This window comes from Pleurodeles waltl, chromosome 1_1, assembly GCF_031143425.1.
Source record: "Pleurodeles waltl isolate 20211129_DDA chromosome 1_1, aPleWal1.hap1.20221129, whole genome shotgun sequence".
NCBI classification, from domain to species: domain Eukaryota; kingdom Metazoa; phylum Chordata; class Amphibia; order Caudata; family Salamandridae; genus Pleurodeles; species Pleurodeles waltl.
Genome location: NC_090436.1, coordinates 5690460 through 5714210, shown reverse-complemented (window position 1 = coordinate 5714210; position 23751 = coordinate 5690460).

Here is a 23751-nt window from a genome sequence, read left to right as displayed (position 1 = left end):
CAGAACATAATCCACAAATTGATTGGAGCAAAAGAACTATCAAAATGAATTCCTCTTACTGCAAAGAGAATTGCTTTCATGATGGAGTGGAAGTGTCCACCAAGTCCCAAGCGGCCTGTTTATCATCACCCTCTTCAATGATCTGTGCACTAAAGACAGCAGAAATCCCAAAAGAATATGAGGATTTAGTCGCCGTTTTTAATGAAAAGGAGGCTGAGAAATTGCCACCACATTGACCCTACGACTGCAAAATTGAACTGGAGCCAGGTGCGATATTGCCATGTAGCAGAATATACGCATTGACCGAAGCAGAGAATCAACATTTAAAGGAGTATTTGGATCAATATCTTGCTAATGGTTTTATTCGTCCTTCTGAATCTCCAGTGTCATCCCCACTATTTTTCATACCAAAGAAGGATGGGAGTCTTCGAACTTGCATTGATTATCGAGCCCTCAATCAGGTTACCATCAAGAATCGATACCCACTGCCTTTAGTGTCAGTTTTATTAGATCAAGTAAAGAATGCTGGAATCTACACCAAATTGGACTTGCGAGGAGCATATCATTTGATTCGAGTGGCTTCAGGGGATGAATGGAAAACCGCTTTTTGGACTCAATACGGATTATTTGAATATCAAGTGATGCCTTATGGGTTATGCAATGCTCCCGCTGCCTTCCAGCATTTCGTTAATGATATATTACGAGAATTCCTCGACCGGGTTGACGTGGTTTATATAGATGACATTTTAATCTTTTCCGAAAATCTACAGGAGCACATTTCCCATGTTCGATCCATCCTCACAAGGTTGCAAGAAAACCATCTCTATGTAAAATTGGAGAAGTGTGCATTTCATGTGGAACGAGTTGAGTTCTTAGGATTCATTTTGTCACCAGAAGGAGTTAGTATGGATCCTGCCAAGATAAAGACAGTGCAACATTGGCCTTCTCCTTGCAATGTCAAAGAGATCCAGAGTTTCTTGGGGTTCGCTAATTTTTATCGAAGATTCATATCCAATTTTTCTCAAACAGTTACACCCATTACTCGATTGTTGAAGAAAGGAGTGAAGTTTGAGTGGACAAAAGAAGCTGAAAATGCTTTTAATTTTTTGAAGAATTCCTTCATCCCAGCTCCAATCTTGCTCCACCCCAATCCAGATGAGCCATATTATGTGGAGGCAGATGCTTCAGATGTTGCCATAGGAGGTATCCTTTCCCAGCGTCATAAAGATACAGGTCAATTACATCCAGTGGCCTATTTCTCTCGAAAATTAACACCACCAGAGATAAATTATTCAATTGCGGATAAGGAGCTATTGGCAGTCAAAGAAACTTTTCGTGAGTGGAGGCATTACATTTTGGGAGCTAAGCATAAAGTGACCGTTTACACGGACCACTGAAATTTACAGTTTTTAAAATCAGCTCGAACTCTAACAGCTAGACAACTGCGTTGGTCCCTATATTTTGCAGACTTTGATTTTGTTATCACTTTCAGACCAGGAAAAGTAAATGGGAAGGCAGATGCTCTATCTCAAATTGATACCGGTGCAGTTAAAGAGCCTCCAGAAAAAGAATTGATTATTCCACAAGAGAAGTTCATATCTGCCATATTGTATGAAAATTTAACCAAAGAAATTCAAGAAAACTTAACATTCGAAGGAATGCTGAAGTGGTCCAAAGAAGGCCAAGGAAGAGAAATCAAAAAAGGTTTGCCATACTTTAAAGGTGCACTGTATGTTCCGACTGTGGAGCTGCAAGAAAAAATTCTTCAGGCTTATCATGATGATCAATTGGCTGGACACAAAGGAATTCAAAAGACTCAAAATCTAATACAACAAGAATTTTGGTGGCCAAAAATGAAAACTCAGATAAGACAATATGTGTCAACTTGTGACAAATGTCAAAGAGGGAAATCAAATAGAACAGCTTCACAAGGTCTGTTAAGACCTTTGCCCACTGCACCCCATCCCTGGCATACTGTTACTATGGATCTTATAGTGGACCTCCCTAGTAGCCAAGGTTTTAACACTATCCTAGTTTTTGTAGACACTTTCACTAAAATGGCGCATTTCATTCCTTTGAAAGAAATCCCTCGAGCCCCACAGGTTGCACAGTTGTTTACACAACACATAGTACGCGCCCATGGTATCCCAACAATTCTAGTTTCAGACAGGGGGTCCCAATTTGTTTCTCGCTTTTGGAAGGCCTTTAGTAAAAGATTAGGAATTGATTCTCGTTACTCTACCAGTTACCATCCTGAAACCGATGGGCAAACAGAGAGAGTGAATCAAGAGTTAGAACAGTATTTAAGACTCAATTTTTTCGATAAAGAGAAGGAATGGCTCGAGTTGATGTGGGCAGCTGAATTTGCTTACAATAAGGCTGTTCATTCCACCACTGGGTTCACCCCCTTTTATCTGAACCATGGTAGACATCCTAATGTAATGTTGGGTAAAGAAGATGATTCAGTGCCTGCAGTAGAAGAGATGGTGAGGGATTTGCAGACCACTTTAGTTAGGGCTAGAAAAAACATCATTCAAGCAAAAGACTCATATAAGACTCAGGCTGATAGAAAAAGAAGAGAGAGCCCCATTTATTCGAAAGGAGACAAAGTTTGGTTATCCACTCGTCATTTACGTCTCAAAGGAAATCGCAAATTTCAGCCACGATTTATAGGCCCATTCAAAGTTGACAAGATGATCAATCCAGTGGCAGTTAAATTGCAGTTGCCAGCTCATCTAAAGATACATCCTGTTTTCCATGTCTCCTTGTTAAAGAACAGTCCTCCAAATGTACGTCAAAACTCCCCTCCAATTCCTATCCAGATTAGCTCTGCAGAAGAGTATGAGGTCAATCAAATCTTAGATTCCAAAATCCGTAATGGCCAGCTTTATTATCTAATTGATTGGAAAGGTTATGGTCCAGAGGAAAGATCCTGGGAGCCGCACGAGTATGTACATGCTTCAAGATTAGTGAGAAACTTTCATAGAACCTACCCAAGCAAACCTAAATTGGAGAACTGTTCCTTGAGGGGGAGTACTGTCATGACCACACAAACTTACCAAGTCAAATCAAAGAAGTGCATGAGAAAAGCAAAGAGATATCCTCAGTGGAGACAGCAAAGCCCAAACTGGAAGAAGGTTTGCAGAGTAATCTTGCGCTTATTTCAAAGGAAGAATCAAGAAGAGAAGATCCAAGATGGCCGCTGTGAGTCCTGAAGGTTAGTTACAGTTCTAGTCTTGCAATCGGTTGGTTGCTAGGTTACGAGCTCTCCAGCTGGAAGCCTTGCACTTCAACTGAGGTCTGACAGGAATCAGCTGTGTGGAGAGAAAGCGCGCTTCAGAACAGAAACTCCTGTGAGGTAAAATTACATTTGAAGATTATATTACAGAAAACTGATAAATATTGTCAAGGTTTATTCGAAGAGTTTGATAGTAGACCGTTCCCGTGGAAGTCGGCAAGGCTACAGAGTTAATGTATGAATTAACCTTATGTTTACAAGGTTCTTGTTTAAGATATTAAAGTCAAAGAAAAAACGAACTTTAAAAGAGCAAGTATCTACAAATGTCAAGGTTATAAACAAAGGCCAAGTTTAAAGGAGAAACGAACTGTTAACAAATAAGCATTTACAAAGTCAATGGTAATAAACCAAAATAGAGTTTAAAAGAGAAACAAACTTAAATAAACAAGCATTTACAACTACAAGTTATCGACAGATGTCGAAGTAAGGAAGGAGAAACTAACTGTAATAAACAAGCATTTACAAATACAAGTTAACAACAAATGTCGAAGTAAGAAAGGAGAAACGAACTTTAATAAACAAGCATTTACAAATACAAGTATTGACAGAAGTCACAATAAGACAGGAGAAATTAAATAACATCAGCTGATTTGAAGAACGCATTATCACCAACTATATATATATATATATATATAGCAACATAAAACCAATCTCTAACAAAGGTTGAGAAGTTCTTCCAGAATCAGTAATAAGCATTTTTTTAAGAAGAGCTATAATTTATAGAGCGAAGCAAGGCTACAGAGAACTCAGGGTGAGTGAAGAAATAATAGAATTAAAGAGAATTAAGTGTTGAGAGTAGAAAGTGAAAAACTGATGTTGTATGTCCCTAGTAATTGCGACTGTGACTCTTGCAGGTGCTGTATCCAACCCTAGATGTGAAGAGGCAGACTGAGTACTGGCGTTCATCATCTCTGTGGCAGTCTCTCTACCATCCCATTCCCCTTCCCCCCTCCGGGGTACTCAGCACGAAGGATTAATATTCGTTGCGAGTAGCTCGGGTCGGGACTGAGGAGTTATCTTCTGCTTCTGAGGAAATCGAATTGAAGTATCCTGACAGATTGAAGTGCCATCATCCTAATTTTGGGGAAAAAACTGATTTCCTCCTGAGCAGAATGGCAGAAGGAATTGATATAAAAGCATTAGCCACCGTTTTGGAAGGGTTACAGAAACAATTAAATAACACCATAGAAGAAACAGTCCAAATAAAACAGCGAATAAATGAGTTAGGGAACACCGCTAAATCAAATGAATCTGTGTTTTCACAAATCCCTAGCCCTTCACAGTCTGCAGGTATATCCACTCAAGTAATTCATGCGGTTTCCCCTATTATTCCTTTGGCTCAACCCGAGCGCTTCGGTGGGGATCCAAATAAGGCGCAGATTTTTCTGACCCAATGCTCATTGCATTTTTTATGTAGACCAGTCATTTTTTCCGAAGACCAGTCCAAAGTGGCATTTATATTGTCTTATCTGACAGGAGATGCGGCCGCATGGTCCATGCCAATAATTTCCGGAAATGATCCTGTTTTATATAATTTCCAAAATTTCAAGGAAGAGTTCTTAAGAATATTTGATCGGCGAACTGCAGCTCAAGCCACTGACAATGAACTACTGGAAATCAGGCAAGGTAATAAAGATCTAGTAGCCTATCTGGCTCATTTCAATAAACTCATTGTAGAGACTGCCTGGCCGGAGTCAAAAAGAGCCGCCATATTTTATCGTGGACTGAGAGATGAATTGAAAGATGCCTTAGCACAAGTTCCAAATAGACCGACCGAAATTTCGGAGTTAATTGATCTTGTGTTACAGATTGACCACCGGTTAACTGAACGAAGAGCAGAAAAGAGAAGAGAGTATCGACCATTTCCCCTGAGAATTGATCGTGTAAGAAATTATCATACGAGAGCCGGAGAAGGGATAACGATAGAAGAACCAATGCAAATTGGTTCCATCTGAGGTCCTTTATCTAAGGAAGAAAAAGAGAAAAGAAGAGTGAATCAACTATGTTTATATTGCGGTGCATCTGGGCATTTTGTTAAAAACTGTCCCAAGAAACCCAAAGCTATTCAGTAGGGAAAAGGCCAGCTTCATCAGTAGAGGGAGTTGCCCTGATGAAAGCAGAACCCAAGACAACTCCTTTAGATCAACGAGTGGCGAATACCTTACAAACCGCAGCGCCACATTTGGTACAAACAGTATCAGTTAAGACCCTTGAGAAGGAAATTCAAGGGATCTCAGTTATGATAGACTCTGGAGCTACAGGCAACTTCTGTGATATCAAATACGCTCGTAAAATGGGTATTCGATTTATCAAGAAATCTACTTTGGAAGTAGTAAGAGCTGTGGATGGAACCAATCTTTCTTCAGGACCCATTTCCCATGAGACCGAACCAATTCAGATGCAAGGTTTTGGTGGACATCAGGAGCAGATAATCTTTAATTTGATAGATGCGCCACAATTTCAACACATTTTGGGTCTGCCCTGGCTTACAGAACATAATCCACAAATTGATTGGAGCAAAAGAACGATCAAAATGAATTCCTCTTACTGCAAAGAGAATTGCTTTCATGATGGAGTGGAAGTGTCCACCAAGTCCCAAGCGGCCTGTTTATCATCACCCTCTTCAATGATCTGTGCACTAAAGACAGCAGAAATCCCAAAAGAATATGAGGATTTAGTCGCCGTTTTTAATGAAAAGGAGGCTGAGAAATTGCCACCACATTGACCCTACGACTGCAAAATTGAACTGGAGCCAGGTGCGATATTGCCATGTAGCAGAATATACGCATTGACCGAAGCAGAGAATCAACATTTAAAGGAGTATTTGGATCAATATCTTGCTAATGGTTTTATTCGTCCTTCTGAATCTCCAGTGTCATCCCCACTATTTTTCATACCAAAGAAGGATGGGAGTCTTCGAACTTGCATTGATTATCGAGCCCTCAATCAGGTTACCATCAAGAATCGATACCCACTGCCTTTAGTGTCAGTTTTATTAGATCAAGTAAAGAATGCTGGAATCTACACCAAATTGGACTTGCGAGGAGCATATCATTTGATTCGAGTGGCTTCAGGGGATGAATGGAAAACCGCTTTTCGGACTCAATACGGATTATTTGAATATCAAGTGATGTCTTATGGGTTATGCAATGCTCCCGCTGCCTTCCAGCATTTCGTTAATTATATATTACGAGAATTCCTCGACCGGGTTGCCGTGGTTTATATAGATGACATTTTAATCTTTTCCGAAAATCTACAGGAGCACATTTCCCATGTTCGATCCATCCTCACAAGGTTGCAAGAAAACCATCTCTATGTAAAATTGGAGAAGTGTGCATTTCATGTGGAACGAGTTGAGTTCTTAGGATTCATTTTGTCACCAGAAGGAGTTAGTATGGATCCTGCCAAGATAAAGACAGTGCAACATTGGCCTTCTCCTTGCAATGTCAAAGAGATCCAGAGTTTCTTGGGGTTCGCTAATTTTTATCGAAGATTCATATCCAATTTTTCTCAAACAGTTACACCCATTACTCGATTGTTGAAGAAAGGAGTGAAGTTTGAGTGGACAAAAGAAGCTGAAAATGCTTTTAATTTTTTGAAGAATTCCTTCATCCCAGCTCCAATCTTGCTCCACCCCAATCCAGATGAGCCATATTATGTGGAGGCAGATGCTTCAGATGTTGCCATAGGAGGTATCCTTTCCCAGCGTCATAAAGATACAGGTCAATTACATCCAGTGGCCTATTTCTCTCGAAAATTAACACCACCAGAGATAAATTATTCAATTGCGGATAAGGAGCTATTGGCAGTCAAAGAAACTTTTCGTGAGTGGAGGCATTACATTTTGGGAGCTAAGCATAAAGTGACCGTTTACACGGACCACTGAAATTTACAGTTTTTAAAATCAGCTCGAACTCTAACAGCTAGACAACTGCGTTGGTCCCTATATTTTGCAGACTTTGATTTTGTTATCACTTTCAGACCAGGAAAAGTAAATGGGAAGGCAGATGCTCTATCTCAAATTGATACCGGTGCAGTTAAAGAGCCTCCAGAAAAAGAATTGATTATTCCACAAGAGAAGTTCATATCTGCCATATTGTATGAAAATTTAACCAAAGAAATTCAAGAAAACTTAACATTCGAAGGAATGCTGAAGTGGTCCAAAGAAGGCCAAGGAAGAGAAATCAAAAAAGGTTTGCCATATTTTAAAGGTGCACTGTATGTTCCGACTGTGGAGCTGCAAGAAAAAATTCTTCAGGCTTATCATGATGATCAATTGGCTGGACACAAAGGAATTCAAAAGACTCAAAATCTAATACAACGAGAATTTTGGTGGCCAAAAATGAAAACTCAGATAAGACAATATGGGCCTGATTCTAACTTTGGAGGACGGTGTTAAACCGTCCCAAAAGTGGCGGATATACCACCTACCGTATTACGAGTCCATTATATCCTATGGAACTCGTAATACGGTAGGTGGTATATCCGCCACTTTTGGGACGGTTTAACACCGTCCTCCAAAGTTAGAATCAGGCCCTATGTGTCAACTTGTGACAAATGTCAAAGAGGGAAATCAAATAGAACAGCTTCACAAGGTCTGTTAAGACCTTTGCCCACTGCACCCCATCCCTGGCATACTGTTACTATGGATCTTATAGTGGACCTCCCTAGTAGCCAAGGTTTTAACACTATCCTAGTTTTTGTAGACACTTTCACTAAAATGGCGCATTTCATTCCTTTGAAAGAAATCCCTCGAGCCCCACAGGTTGCACAGTTGTTTACACAACACATAGTACGCGCCCATGGTATCCCAACAATTCTAGTTTCAGACAGGGGGTCCCAATTTGTTTCTCGCTTTTGGAAGGCCTTTAGTAAAAGATTAGGAATTGATTCTCGTTACTCTACCAGTTACCATCCTGAAACCGATGGGCAAACAGAGAGAGTGAATCAAGAGTTAGAACAGTATTTAAGACTCAATTCTTTCGATAAAGAGAAGGAATGGCTCGAGTTGATGTGGGCAGCTGAATTTGCTTACAATAAGGCTGTTCATTCTACCACTGGGTTCACCCCCTTTTATCTGAACCATGGTAGACATCCTAATGTAATGTTGGGTAAAGAAGATGATTCAGTGCCTGCAGTAGAAGAGATGGTGAGGGATTTGCAGACCACTTTAGTTAGGGCTAGAAAAAACATCATTCAAGCAAAAGACTCATATAAGACTCAGGCTGATAGAAAAAGAAGAGAGAGCCCCATTTATTCGAAAGGAGACAAAGTTTGGTTATCCACTCGTCATTTACGTCTCAAAGGAAATCGCAAATTTCAGCCACGATTTATAGGCCCATTCAAAGTTGACAAGATGATCAATCCAGTGGCAGTTAAATTGCAGTTGCCAGCTCATCTAAAGATACATCCTGTTTTCCATGTCTCCTTGTTAAAGAACAGTCCTCCAAATTTACGTCAAAACTCCCCTCCAATTCCTATCCAGATTAGCTCTGCAGAAGAGTATGAGGTCAATCAAGTCTTAGATTCCAAAATCCGTAATGGCCAGCTTTATTATCTAATTGATTGGAAAGGTTATGGTCCAGAGGAACGATCCTGGGAGCCGCACGAGTATGTACATGCTTCAAGATAAGTGAGAAACTTTCATAGAACCTACCCAAGCAAACCTAAATTGGAGAACTGTTCCTTGAGGGGGAGTGCTGTCATGACCACACAAACTTACCAAGTCAAATCAAAGAAGTGCATGAGAAAAGCAAAGAGATATCCTCAGTGGAGACAGCAAAGCCCAAACTGGAAGAAGGTTTGCAGAGTAATCTTGTGCTTATTTCAAAGGAAGAATCAAGAAGAGAAGATCCAAGATGGCCGCTGTGAGTCCTGAAGGTTAGTTACAGTTCTAGTCTTGCAATCGGTTGGTTGCTAGGTTACGAGCTCTCCAGCTGGAAGCCTTGCACTTCAACTGAGGTCTGACAGGAATCAGCTGTGTGGAGAGAGAGCGCGCTTCAGAACAGAAACTCCTGTGAGGTAAAATTACATTTGAAGATTATATTACAGAAAACTGATAAATATTGTCAAGGTGTATTCGAAGAGTTTGATAGTAGACCGTTCCCGTGGAAGTCGGCAAGGCTACAGAGTTAATGTATGAATTAACCTTATGTTTACAAGGTTCTTGTTTAAGATATTAAAGTAAAAGAAAAAACTAACTTTAAAAGAGCAAGTATCTACAAATGTCAAGGTTATAAACAAAAGGCCAAGTTTAAAGGAGAAACGAACTGTTAACAAATAAGCATTTACAAATTCAATGGTAATAAACCAAAATAGAGTTTAAAAGAGAAACGAACTTAAATAAACAAGCATTTACAACTACAAGTTATCGACAGATGTCGAAGTAAGGAAGGAGAAACTAACTGTAATAAACAAGCATTTACAAATACAAGTTATCAACAAATGTCGAAGTAAGAAAGGAGAAACAAACTTTAATAAACAAGCATTTACAAATACAAGTATTGACAGAAGTCACAATAAGACAGGAGAAATTAAATAACATCAGCTGATTTGAAGAACGCATTATCACCAACTATATATATATATAGTTGGTGATAATGCGTTCTTCAAATCAGCTGATGTTATTTAATTTCTCCTGTCTTATATAGCAACATAAAACCAATCTCTAACAAAGGTTGAGAAGTTGTTCCAGAATCAGTCATAAGCATTTTTTTAAGAAGAGCTATCATTTCTAGAGAGAAGCAAGGCTACAGAGAACTCAGGGTGAGTGAAGAAATAATAGAATTATAGAGAATTAAGTGTTGAGAGTAGAAAGTGAAAAACTGATGTTGTATGTCCCTAATAATTGCGACTGTGACTCTTGCAGGTGCTGTATCCAATCCTAGATGTGAAGAGGCAGACTGAGTACTGGCGTTCATCATCTCTGTGGCAGTCTCTCTACCATCCCATTCCCCTTTCCCCCTCCGGGGTACTCAGCACGAAGGATTAATATTCGTTGTGAGTAGCTCGGGTCGGGACTGAGGAGTTATCTTCTGCTTCTGAGGAAATCAAATTGAAGTATCCTGACACCTGCCCATGGGGCTAGCTAGGGCCTACCTTAGGGGCGCCTTACATGTATAAAAAGGGAAGGTGGGTACACTTGCAAAGTCGAATTGGCAGTTTAAAACTGCACCCACAGACACTGCAGTGGCACATGTGGGTGACACAACCAGTGCCGCAGGCCCACTAGTAGCATTTGCCTTACAGGACCTGAGCACCTCTAGTGCACTTTACTAGGGACTTACTAGTAAATCAAATATGCCAATCATGAATAAGCCAATGTACACATATCATTTATACAGGGAACACTTACACTTTAGCACTGGTCAGCAGTGGTAAAGTGTCCAGAGCAAACAAAACAGCAAAAACACACAGAAAACAACCTGGGAAGTAGAGGCAAAAAGTTAGGGGAGACCATGCCAATGATGCCAAGTCTAACAGTGGCTTTTTGGGACCTAACAAAAAAGCTTGTACGTCTATGTCTTCAGATAGCGTATTAGGATGTTCTTTAACTGCTGCAACCGTTGTTGGCACAGTTTACCCACATTGTATGTAGTAACTATACCCGAGTGTTGACCAGAGACAAAGCGAGGGTCCGGCCAGCTAATCTTGAAACCCCCTGAGGAATTAACAAAACACGCCTGACACCCATTTGTGTCTATTAACCACAATAACCACCCGCCGGGAAAGGAAAGTGAGGAATTATAGGCACCAGCCTGGAGCTTTGCATCTAGTTCTTCCTCAGTGATGTTTAGGAAGGACGGCCAATTAGTGTATTTTTCCGGTGTGGGGATACTGGGCGCATTAATTTCCTTCATTTTTGCTAATCCTAGGCAGGATGCCTGTTGAGTTATGTCATTCAAAAAGATAATTTTAACAGGAATAAGGCACGCTCTAAATAAAGCTCCCCTACTCTGTATTTGCCCATCTTCTGTACCCCATACACTTTTAAATCAATAGTGTTCTTCAATGTATTCGTATCCTTCAACTGCAAGTCAGGAAACATAGGAATCGGAATAAATCAAAATCATTAACATTTATAAAGCGCGCTACTCACCCGTGCGGGTCTCAAGGCGCTAGGGGAAAGGGGGGGTTACTGCTGCTCGAAAAGCCAGGTTTTTAGGAGTCTCCGGAATGCGGAGTCGTCCTGAGGCTGGTGGGGAGGGAGTTCCAGGTACTTACTGTGAGGTGGGTCTCAGGAACTCAGGAACCTGGAGGAGCTGCAGCGGCAGGGGGAGCGACCTACCCTTGGGTCAATCAATGTTGTGTTTGTTAGCAAACTTTTCCTAATTACAGAAGGTGGTAACTTGAAATAGTATGATTCTGCATTCTTAATGTCATGCCCAGAAAAATATGTAAAGTTATCTGAATAATGCTTTGGACTTCCCACAGGCAGAGTTGAACAGTGTTCCCACTGTGTGTAATTGAATACCAATCTGTGTCTAGTTGCTCAGTGCAGGTAGTAATATCTCCAATTATTATAACAGAACATCTCCCCATAATTCTTTGTGTTAGTGTACACATCATCACTTTCAAATACAGTATAATCCTTCAATTCAGCAAGCTTGGAATCAACTGTTTGAACATCCCAGTCATCAGAAACAACACCCGGTGTAATTATATCAGTCATTGAAATTCTGAAGGCATATGGAATTTGAATGATCTCAGTAGGCCCGTATATATCACTTTATCCCACACAATCCCCTCAGGAATTGGTACTGCTGAAATGTTCACAAGGGACAAGTCTTTTTGGACCTTATGCAAGGAAAGATAGGGAGCTAAGACTTCATCCACTGGCTCAACAGAGGAGCGTTCAGGAAGATAATGACCATTTATAAGGAGAAAGAAAACAGTCACAAAACCAATCCATAATAGAAATGCAAGTATTGTCAGAAATATCCACAGACAGTACAACTGATAAATTTGTTATTTTTAAGCCACATGTACAGCTTACGTGTCTTTGAAACAGTTTCAGTTGCAGATGTGGATGAAGCAGAAGAAAATTCCTCAAGGTCAATTAAATAACCAGAAGCAGTCTCTGCAAACACATGAGCCAGTGCATTACTGGTTGATGGATCCATGTCGCGTGGTGGCTCATAGTATACAATGTCGTCAGTATATGTGGAATTGGAGTAGAAGACAGCCACATCTTGGACAGTTGTTGTCTGTGAAGTGGTAACAGGAACTACCAAAAGATCATTTTCTGCCCTCCTCGTGCTCGAGGAGGCATCTGTAGCATCATTGTATATGCTTGTGTAGTCAGAAGTGTTGTTTTTTCTTCTTTGAAGAGGTTATGTCCCATTGGGAATTGAGAGGGGACCAGGAACTACCCCAGGGACCTCTGGGTCTACTGTGCAGGATTGGCCACATGGTGTAGTTTGATGTTGTCACTAGAGACAAATCTGTTTGCTTTGGAACAAGGCAGCGGTGGTAGGATGACAGTTCTGGTACTTTGTATTTCTAGGACTTGGACCAGTACTCTGTAGGATGGGCCGAATTCCTTGGTTGGGGAAGGCGCCTTAATAGGTGATTCTTCAGATCGTCCCTTTGACGAATGTGTGACTATAAGGGGCATCTTGCCCCTCCCCAGACCAGGGGCCACCTGCCCTCAAGGTTTAGGGCCTCCCTTATTTGAGTTAGTACTCAGGTAGGCCCATAGTGTGTTCTATATACGCTGGTAACCTTTAGTTTAGGAGAGGCACTTCCAGCACACTAGCTTCACAAGGGATCCCAGGCCCTGACGAATGCGCCAGACCAGGAATGGTTATATAAGTGGGGAGAAACATGTTGGCCAGTAGGATTTGAGTGACATTATGAGTCATTATATCCATCAGCGTCCAGCCTTTGTTTTTATCTTTAGCAACAGACACCATCATTAAAGGATGTGATCTACACTGGTGATCTGTTAGGTAATTTTATTCATATAACTGGACCCCTACATTATTCAGAGAAACATCATTTCAGCACTCCTTTGAGGTTCATTTAACCACAAGGTGGTATTATCCTACCTGGGTGGGGATAGATGGTTTAATGATGAAGCATGACTCTATAGTGTGGGTGAGGCCACCTATTCCGGAAGGAGGAACCCCTCTAACAGGTCTCCAAGACACGTTTATCACAACCATACTGCATCCCTAACTAGATCACAGAAAAGAGTGATCTTATCACTAGTCAGACAGACCCTGGCGGTTCGTTCACTAGATTCTCCCCCAAAACTCTTGTGTACATGGCTGAATTACTTATTCACAGCAATCTTCTCATGAACCAGATCCCCTACTTTAGGAATCCAGCCAGCAGACATTGTTGGTAAATCCCTTATTCCAAGGTGGCATCACTGGCAGATGAATTATCACAAAAGTGCTGAAGCTCCTGTAAGACACTGAGACATTCATTTATGTCAAAAGGTGTATCTGCTGCCACCAAACCAGGGCCATCTAGTTCTGGGACATACATAGGTATCCCAAAGAGAACCTCATAGGGAGGGCCCCCCCCCTCAAGGACCGTCTTGGCAGATTATTCAGTGCTCTCTGGACCCCATATAGGTGATGAAGCCAACTGCAACCTGAACCTAATACTCTGGCTGTTAAGGACTGCTTTAGATTTCGACTTCTCATGGTGGCCGCCAAAGCCTTAAAGGCAAAGGCAGGGCCCTGTCCGAATGGAACGCTGCCACACATGTTTACCAATAAAGACCAGCAAGTCTTTAATAACAGTTCGAGCGTCGGCCAACCGCTGAGGCCATACCCACAGGAATCTAGAACAAGAATCTACAGCGACTAAGATGTATTTGTATGCACCATCAGGTTGTAGGGGAGCACAATGGTCCAGGTACACACATTGTAGTGGCCTGTTGGACATTAAGGGATGTCTGCAGTGGGCGTTTGAAGTTTGAGCCCTTTATCTGCTGGCAAATGTCACGATAAAGAACATATTGCTTGGTCTGCTTCTATAGACCCAGCCACCAGAAGCGTTTCTGTAAGAGTGTGATTGTGGCCGCAACACCAGCATGTACAGAGGCGACACCCTCATGCACTGCTTTTACTAGAACTAATCTCTGGTCCTGGTTGAGGATCACTTGATCTCCCACCCCAGAAGTGTTGCGTAGGCAACATTCTGTGCACTGATGTGGTATGAATATTTTGTAGGGTATGCTTTTGGAAGAGGCTTGCCTTCAGCCAAAGCTTTCACAGCAGCCAGTTTCATTCTCCAATCTCATCTGGGAACCAGTCACTGCAGCAACAGAAGCCGTAGCTACTGCGGATTTGGCCGCTTCATCAGCCACAATGTTGCCAATAATGTGTACCCCTACATGTTGGTGGCCCAATGTATTGACTTCATGAGCACTCGGTAGCTTATCCTCAAGATCAGCCACCCTCCCCCACAGAGTTATGTGTTTTATGGTGTCCCCTTTGAGTCTTTGAACCCGTTCAATCGCCAATGATTAAGATAATCATTGTAGGACTGGGCACAGTAGTACGAATCACAAAATAATAATGCGAGTTATCCTGGATCCGTATCTTCCAGCTCTCGGATAAGAGCTTTAAGTTCAGCCAGCTGAGCTGTGCAGTTTCCTAGGGTCTGAATGTAGGTACTGTAAGAGTGGAATATACCATCCTTCATCACTCAGCTCACAGCTGCATAAGCAGCTGACTATTGATGTATTCTACCTATAACTGGTTGTGCTGAACCATCAGTGTAAATGACAGCATGGTATCTGTCAAGTGGCAAGATGTCTAGAGGTGCCGGGTACTCCTATTTGTATTGGCGGAATTCTTGAGTTTGAAGTTTTGAACCAAAGATGTAATAAACATCGGTGGCAGTCAGGGAGGTTGCCCACTGAATCCAACGTGGATGTAATGCTTTAGCGTTAGGAATGCTCGCTTTGGTGACAGCCTCTAAGGCAGGCACTGGGGTAACGACAATAATGCGTTTCCCTTGGGCAAGTGGCCTCTCCTTGATGACAACCATCTGTACTGCAGTTAGAATTTTTGCTGTGGGTGCAACACGTGGTTCTGCATTGAAATATAAATGTGATTTGTATGCTATGGGCACTGTGTCGCCTTCGTTAAAGTAAACCCACTGGCACCAGGAATTATTCTGATGACCAAATTTGTTTTGTTGCCACGGGTGTGTAAGTGTTTGCTTCTAGCATGTCCTGTTGTAGTCCTCTAAGGATGCGTGTGTGTTCTACTTTCCAATGTCTGCTAGAAATATCAGGGCGTATTAAGTCAGAAAGTGCCTAGATGCGTTGTGCATAGTCCAGAATATATGTTCTGCCAAAATTGAAGAAACCTAGTAAAGACTGTAGTTTCTTGATAGTATTTGGTGGTTGGAGTTGAGCACACTTCTCCCCCCCCAAAAAAAAAAGTGCTAGCCAGGCTCTTGCCCTCGTTTGATAGCTCACATCCTAGGAACAATACACTGAGAAAGGCTAAACAAGGGCTGCGAATCCAAGAATGATCTGCTCAGCCATGACAAGATGAATGTTGAGGTCGTCATCTGTCATATAGATGTCATCCATATAGGACAACGCCGCAGGATCAATATCATGCAATATTGATGTTACACGGGCTGAGAACAGCCCTAGGCTGTTCTCGTAGCCTTGGGGCAAGCAACAAAAGCGTTTTTGTGAGCCGAATGAGAATGCACTCAGGTCCCGACTTTCGTGTGCTAAGTTTTGGTAGAACAAAATGTTGGAGATATCCAACGTTGTTTTGTATTTCTTACGCACTATGTTGTTAATTAGGGCTGTACTCTGTGAATTTTGTATTGCATATGTGCGAGGAGGACTGTTTAAGTGTCTGTAATCGAAGACTATTCTGTATGAATGGTCTGGTTTTGCAATGGGTAATAACGGGTGATTCATTGCAGACACGCAGGTCTCAATTACACCATGGTACTCGAGCGGAGTGAGGATCTCCCTCACCGAAGCTTTTGCTTTGTGTTTAACTGGATATTGTGGCTGCGGTTGGGGTGTAAGACCTGATCGGTATTACATGGCAAGGAGAATCCTTGTCCCAACCTACATGATTGTGGTATAACGCAGGTGCCTCTGCTAAAGCCCAGTTGACAGCGCACACTTGTTTTACCGCTTCTGGAACAAGATCAGAGAAAGGCAAAATGACATCTTCCCCCCCATGTGGGAGCTTAGGGAACTGCGTTCAGCCAATGGGATATCACAACTAAGTTCATCCGAGAATATTACACTAATGGTGCGCTCTATGTCTCCCTTAATTTGGATATTTAAATCATAAACCCAGTCGGTGGGAGAACGCGCCCATCCACAGTCTCGACTGCAATAAAGTCGCTTGTTGCTGTTGCATCCAGGTGATCTTTCAGACTCTGGCGACATACCATGACCTCTGCTGCGCTGTCCAACAGTGTCACAGCCCACGTCTTGTTCTTCAGCAATGTTCTCAAGTTTACTGCCATTCTTAATGGACAGTGCTGACACTTTTTACTTTTTGAACTGTAGCTTTTGCTGTGGAGACCCGTCTTCTTTTTTGTCTGAAAACTGCAGTGAATCTTTCTTCTGTTTCACAGTCAGGAGATTGCTCTGACTGGCCCACTCTCTCGCTACGTCTATCTGGTGCGTCCTGAAAGGAAAGAGAGGGACGCGAGTCAGTATATCTGTCAGGAGCTTTTATATTTTCTCTATTTCTGAGATTAGATCTCCTTTCGGAGTTCTCCAGGTGTGGAGAGTCCGCTCTCTTTGTCTTTAATTTGCTTATGTTTAGCCCAGTGTTGTTTGGAATTTTCAGCTTGGCTCCCAAACTATCCCGTCCTACACTAGTAGAGGTATCGGAAATTGTTTTCGGTAGCTGTTTCTCCTGGTCCAAGTGTATTCCTCTTGGAGCCGCTGGCGTATGGCCAACACTACCCCTTCCCCTTTAATGTTACTGAGTATTACTGAGGAAACTGCATCAAAGTTAAGCATCAATTTCATCCCCAAATCTAGAATTTGTTTTCCAGTAAATTGGCACGTGTCAGGGTACCATGTGTCGTTGTGCAAACTGCAGCAACGACTGTACACCATGTGGCGCAGTCATCCACTGAGGGGACCATAGCTCCCAGCTGATTCGTTTTCTGGGCTATCCAGAATGGGATTTTCTCTCGCTCTGTGGGCACTTTGCCCATGATATAATGTACTGTGGGTTAATTCCAGTGGTGGCCAATTGATATCCAGCGGGTGCTGGACGCGCTGGTATTGTGTTCAAAGTTTGCATTATGAACTGAACGAGTTGTGTAATGAAAATGTCACTTACCCAGTGTACATCTGTTCGTGGCATCAGTCGCAGTAGATTCGCATGTTCTGCAATAGCTCGCCATCTGGTGTTGGGCCGGAGTGTTACAAGTTGTTTTTCTTCGAAGAAGTCTTTCGAGTCACGGGACCGAGTGACTCCTCCTTTTGTCTCCATTGCGCATGGGCGTCGACTCCATCCTCGATTGTTTTTCCCCGCAGAGGGTGAGGTAGGAGTTGAATTGTAGTAATAGTGCCCATGCAATGGAGTGACTAAGTATGCACTTATTTAAGGTTGAGATGATACATATATAAATAATTGAAGGTAACTTCCAAACTGCTACAGGCTCCCGGGGAGGCGGGTGGGCACATGCGAATCTACTGCGACTGATGCCACGAACAGATGTACACTGGGTAAGTGACATTTTCAGTTCGATGGCATCTGTCGCTGTAGATACGCATGTTCTGCAATAGACTAGTAAGCAGTTATTTCCCCAAAAGCGGTGGATCAGCCTGTAGGAGTGGAAGTAGTCTGAAATAATGTCCTTAATACAGCTTGACCTACTGTGGCTTGTTGTGCGGATAACACGTCTACACAGTAGTGCTTGGTGAATGTGTGAGGCGTAGACCATGTGGCTGCCTTACATATTTCTTGCATTGGGATGTTTCCTAGAAAGGCCATGGTAGCACCTTTCTTTCTGGTTGAGTGTGCCCTTGGTGTAATGGGCAGCTGTCGTTTAGCTTTAAGGTAGCAGATTTGGATGCATTTAACTATCCATCTGGCTATACCTTGTTTTGAAATTGGGTTTCCTGCATGAGGTTTTTGAAATGCAATAAAGAGTTGTTTAGTCTTTCTGATGTTCTTTGTTCTGTCAATGTAATACATTAATGCTCTTTTGACATCTAATGTATGTAGTGCCCTTTCAGCTACGGTATCTGGCTGTGGAAAGAACACCGGAAGTTCCACTGTTTGATTTAGATGGAACGGTGAAATAACCTTTGGCAAAAATTTAGGATTGGTCCTTAGGACGACTTTATTTTTGTGTAGTTGTATAAAAGGTTCCTGTATAGTAAACGCCTGAATCTCGCTTACTCTTCTCAGGGAAGTAATGGCGATGAGAAATGCCACCTTCCAGGTTAGGAACTGTATGTCGCAGGAGTGCATGGGTTCAAAAGGTGGACCCATAAGTCTAGTTAGGACAACATTTAGGTTCCATGAAGGAACAGGTAGTGTTCTTGGTGGTATAATTCTCCTAAGGCCCTCCATGAATGCTTTAATGACTGGTATTTTATATAGGGAAGTTGAATAGGTAGTCTGCAGGTATGCAGATATTGCTGCAAGGTGAATCTTAATGGAAGAGAAAGCTAGGTTAGATTTTTGTAAGTGAAGCAAGTAACCCACTACATGTTCTGGAGTTGTGTGTAATGGTTGTATTTGATTAATATGGCAGTAGCAAACAAACCTCTTCCATTTACTTGCATAGCAGTGCCTGGTGGATGGCCTTCTTGCTTGTTTTATGACTTCCATACATTCTTGGGTAAGTTGTAAGTGCCCGAATTCTAGGATTTCAGGAGCCAGATTGCTAGATTCAGCGATGCTGGATCTGGGTGTCTGATCCTTTGGTTGTGCTGTGTCAACAGATCTGGCCTGTTGGGCAATTTGATGCAGGGTACCACTGATAGGTCTAGCAGCGTTGTGTACCAGGGTTGCCTTGCCCAAGTTGGTGCTATCAATATGAGTTTGAGTTTGCTTTGAGTGAGTTTGTTTACCAGGTAAGGAAGGAGAGGGAGAGGAGGAAAAGCGTAAGCAAATATCCCTGACCAGTTCATCCATAGGGCATTGCCTTGGGATTGTTTGTGTGGGTATCTGGATGCGAAGTTTTGGCATTTTGCGTTCTCCCTTGTCGCAAACAAGTCTATCTGAGGTGTTCCCCAGAGTTTGAAATAAGTGTTCAGTATTTGGGGGTGAATTTCCCATTCGTGGACCTGTTGGTGATCTCGAGAGAGATTGTCTGCGAGTTGATTTTGTATCCCTGGTATAAACTGTGCAATTAGGCGAATTTGGTTGTGAATTGCCCAATGCCAAATTTTTTGTGCTAACATGCTTAACTGCGTGGAGTGCGTCCCTCCCTGCTTGTTTAGATAATACATTGTTGTCATGTTGTCTGTTTTGACGAGAATGTATTTGTGAACTATTATTGGTTGGAAAGCTTTTAGTGCTTGAAAAACTGCAAGAAGTTCTAGGTGATTGATATGCAGTTTTGTTTGATGTACGTTCCATTGTCCTTGTATGCTGTGTTGATCGAGGTGTGCTCCCCACCCTGTCATGGAAGCATCTGTTGTTATTACGTATTGTGGCACTGGGTCTTGGAAAGGCCGCCCCTTGTTTAAATTTATGTTGTTCCACCACAGAAGCGAGAGGTAAGTTTGGCGGTCTATTAACACCAGATCTAGAAGGTGACCCTGTGCTTGAGACCACTGTGATGCTAGGCATTGTTGTAAGGGCCTCATGTGCAGTCTTGCGTTTGGGACAATGGCTATGCATGATGACATCATGCCTAGGAGTTGTAATACCATCTTTGCTTGTATCTTTTGTGTTGGATACATGCGTTGTATGATGGTGTTGAAATTTTGAATTCTTTGTGGACTTGGAGTGGCTACTCCTTTTGATGTGTCTATTATGGCTCCCAGGTATTGTTGTACCTTGCGTGGCCGAATTTTGGATTTTGTGAAATTGACGGTGAACCCTAGTTTGAAGAGGGTTTGTATGATATGATTTGTGTGATTTGAGCACTCTATTAACGAATGGGCCTTGATTAGCCAGTCGTCTAGATATGGGAACACATGTATTTGCTGCCTTCTGATGTGTGCAGCGACTACCGCTAGACATTTGGTAAAGACTCTTGGTGCGGTTGTTAATCCGAAAGGCAGTACCTTGAATTGGTAATGTATTCCTTTGAATACAAACCTTAGGTATTTCCTGTGCGATGGGTGAATTGGTATATGGAAATAAGCATCCTTGAGGTCTAAAGTTGCCATGTAGTCGTGCAGCTTTAGCAATGGCAATACTTCTTGTAGTGTGACCATGTGGAAGTGGTCTGATTTGATGAAAGTGTTGACTACTCTGAGGTCTAGGATTGGTCTCAGTGTTTTGTCCTTCTTTGGTATCAGAAAGTACAGTGAGTAAACTCCTGTGTTTATTTGTGTGTTTGGCACTAATTCGATTGCATTCTTTTGCAATAGTGCCTGCACTTCTATCTCTAGGAGATTGGAATGGTGTGTTGTTAAATTTTGTGCTTTTGGTGGTATGTTTGGAGGGAACTGTAGAAATTCTATGCAGTAACCATGTTGGATAATTGCTAGAACCCAAGTGTCTGTAGTGATTTTCTCCCATGCTCTGTAATAATGACCTATTCGTCCCCCCACTGGTGTTGTGTGGAGGGGGTGAGTGACATGTGAGTCACTGTTTAGTAGTAGGGGTTTTGGGGCTTTGGAATCTTCCTCTATTTCTAGGGAATTGCCCTCCTCTATATTGTCCCCGAAAACCTCCTCTATACTGTCCTTGGTAACTGGACGGTGTGGCTTGTGAGGTGCTGGCTTGTGTGCTTTGACCCCGAAACCCCCCTCGAAAGGGTGTTTTACGGAATGAGCTGTAATTCCCTCTGCTCTGCGGGGAGTAGAGTGCGCCCATGGCTTTGGCAGTGTCCGTATCTTTTTTGAGTTTCTCAATCGCTGTGTCCACTTCTGGACCGAACAGTTCTTTTTCATTAAAAGGCATATTGAGAACTGCTTGTTGAATCTCTGGTTTAAATCCAGACGTTCGGAGCCATGCATGCCTTCTGATAGTTACAGATGTATTAATTGTCCGTGCAGCTGTATCTGCAGCGTCCATGGAGGAGCGGATCTGGTTGTTGGAGATGGCCTGTCCCTCCTCAACCACTTGTTTTGCCCTATTTTGGAAGTCTTTGGGCAGATGTTCAATGAGATGTTGCATCTCGTCCCAGTGGGCTCTGTCATAGCGCGCAAGTAGTGCCTGGGAGTTCGCGATGCGCCACTGGTTTGCAGCTTGTGCTGCGACTCTTTTACCAGCTGCATCAAACTTGCGGCTTTCTTTATCTGGGGGTGGTGCATCTCCAGATGTGTGAGAGTTGGCCCTTTTCCTAGCTGCTCCTACAACAACAGAGTCTGGTGGCAGCTGTGTTGTGATGAAAGCCGGGTCTGTAGGAGGCGGCTTATACTTTTTTTCCACCCTTGGTGTGATTGCCCTACTTTTGACCGGGTCCTTAAATATGTCTTTTGCGTGCCGGAGCATACCAGGGAGCATAGGCAGGCTTTGGTAGGAGCTGTGGGTGGAGGAGAGTGTGTTGAACAAGAAATCATCCTCGACCTGTTCTGAGTGGAGGCTTACGTTGTGAAATTGTGCTGCTCTAGCCACCACCTGAGAGTACGCGGTGCTGTCTTCTGGTGGAGATGGTTTTGTAGGGTATGCCTCTGGGCTGTTATCTGACACTGGGGCGTCGTATAGGTCCCATGCGTCCTGGTCTTGGTCACCCTGGCTCATGGTGGTGTGAGCTGGGGAGTGTGATGGCGTTTGTGCTGGTGAAACGTTAATCACGGGCGGAGGAGAGGGTGGTGGTGTAACTCTTTTCACCACTTTTGGTTGTGGTGCTTGTTCCGTCTGGAACTCCAACCTTCTCTTTCTCCTAATGGGGGGAAGGGTGCTTATTTTTCCTGTCCCCTGCTGAATGAAGATACGCTTTTGCGTATGGTCCGCATCAGTTGCTTGTAGCTCTTCCTCAAACCTATGCTTCTGCATTTGGGAGGTTAGCGAGTGCTCTTCTGTATAAGAGCCTGAAGCTGGGTCGCTTGCAGTTTGTTTCGGCGTCGAAACTTTGTCTGCGTGTTTTTTCGGCTCCGAGGTGACTTTTTTCCTTTTCGGGGCCGAAACCTCTCGGCGTCGATCTGTTTCGGTGCCGCTGTCTCGGCGTCGAGCCGTGTCCACACCGGCATCTCGGTGTCGAGGCTTGTCTCCAGCACTTTCTCGGTCCCGAGAAGGCTGCGTGCCGGTGTCTCGACCGGAGTCGGACGATCTCGGCACTGTTTGGGCCTTTTTCGGTGCCGACGGTCGGTCACCGATTTTATGGGTTGAGCCATGGCCTGGTGGCAGTGGCGTCCCCTGGGCCTTGTAAATGTTTCTTTGTGTGGTTTTCGACGTCTTACTCACGGTTTGTGTATCGTCGAATCCTTCGGAGTCTGAGTCTTGGATCGAGAAGGTACCTTCCTCTTCCTGTTCCTCGAACTCCCGTCGGGCTGTCGGTGCGGACGCCATTTGAAGTCTTCTGGCTCGACGGTCTCGGAGTGTTTTTCGGGACCGGAACGCACGACAGGCCTCGCAGGTGTCTTCGCTGTGCTCAGGTGACAGGCACAGGTTGCAGACCAAGTGTTGGTCTGTGTAGGGGTATTTATTGTGGCATTTGGGGCAGAAACGGAACGGGGTCCGTTCCATCGGCGTTCTTCAGCACGCGGTCGGGCCGACCAGGCCCCGACGGAGGATCGAAAAATTACCCCGAAGGGCACCGGAGCTCTTCGATCTTCGATGCGGTGTTGAATGTAAGTATGCCGATCCCGAACGCAACAATACCGACGAAAATCTTCCGAAATTAACTATTTTTTCTGTTCCGAAACTCGGAGCGACAGGAACACGTCCGAACCCGATGGCGGAAAAAAAACAATCGAGGATGGAGTCGACGCCCATGCGCAATGGAGACAAAAGGAGGAGTCACTCGGTCCCGTGACTCGAAAGACTTCTTCGAAGAAAAACAACTTGTAACACTCCGGCCCAACACCAGATGGCGAGCTATTGCAGAACATGCGTATCTACAGCGACAGATGCCATCGAACATAGTGTTACTAGCTCATCAGCTGCCTGCATGTTTTGTACACCGGAATGAGGTGTATATGTGGCAAACATTGGCCACGTTGGTCCTGCATTACCTAAGGGACCTAATCTCACCGGTTGTATTACGTGTGGTAGGGCACCATTAAACCAGTTCTGATGTTCTTGATAAGTAATCAGTATTCTGAGATACAGGTATGTGTGATACTGTTGTGGTACGTCTGCAATTCTGTATGTGTGGAATGTGAATATACTAGGGTCTTCCTCAGGAAAGGT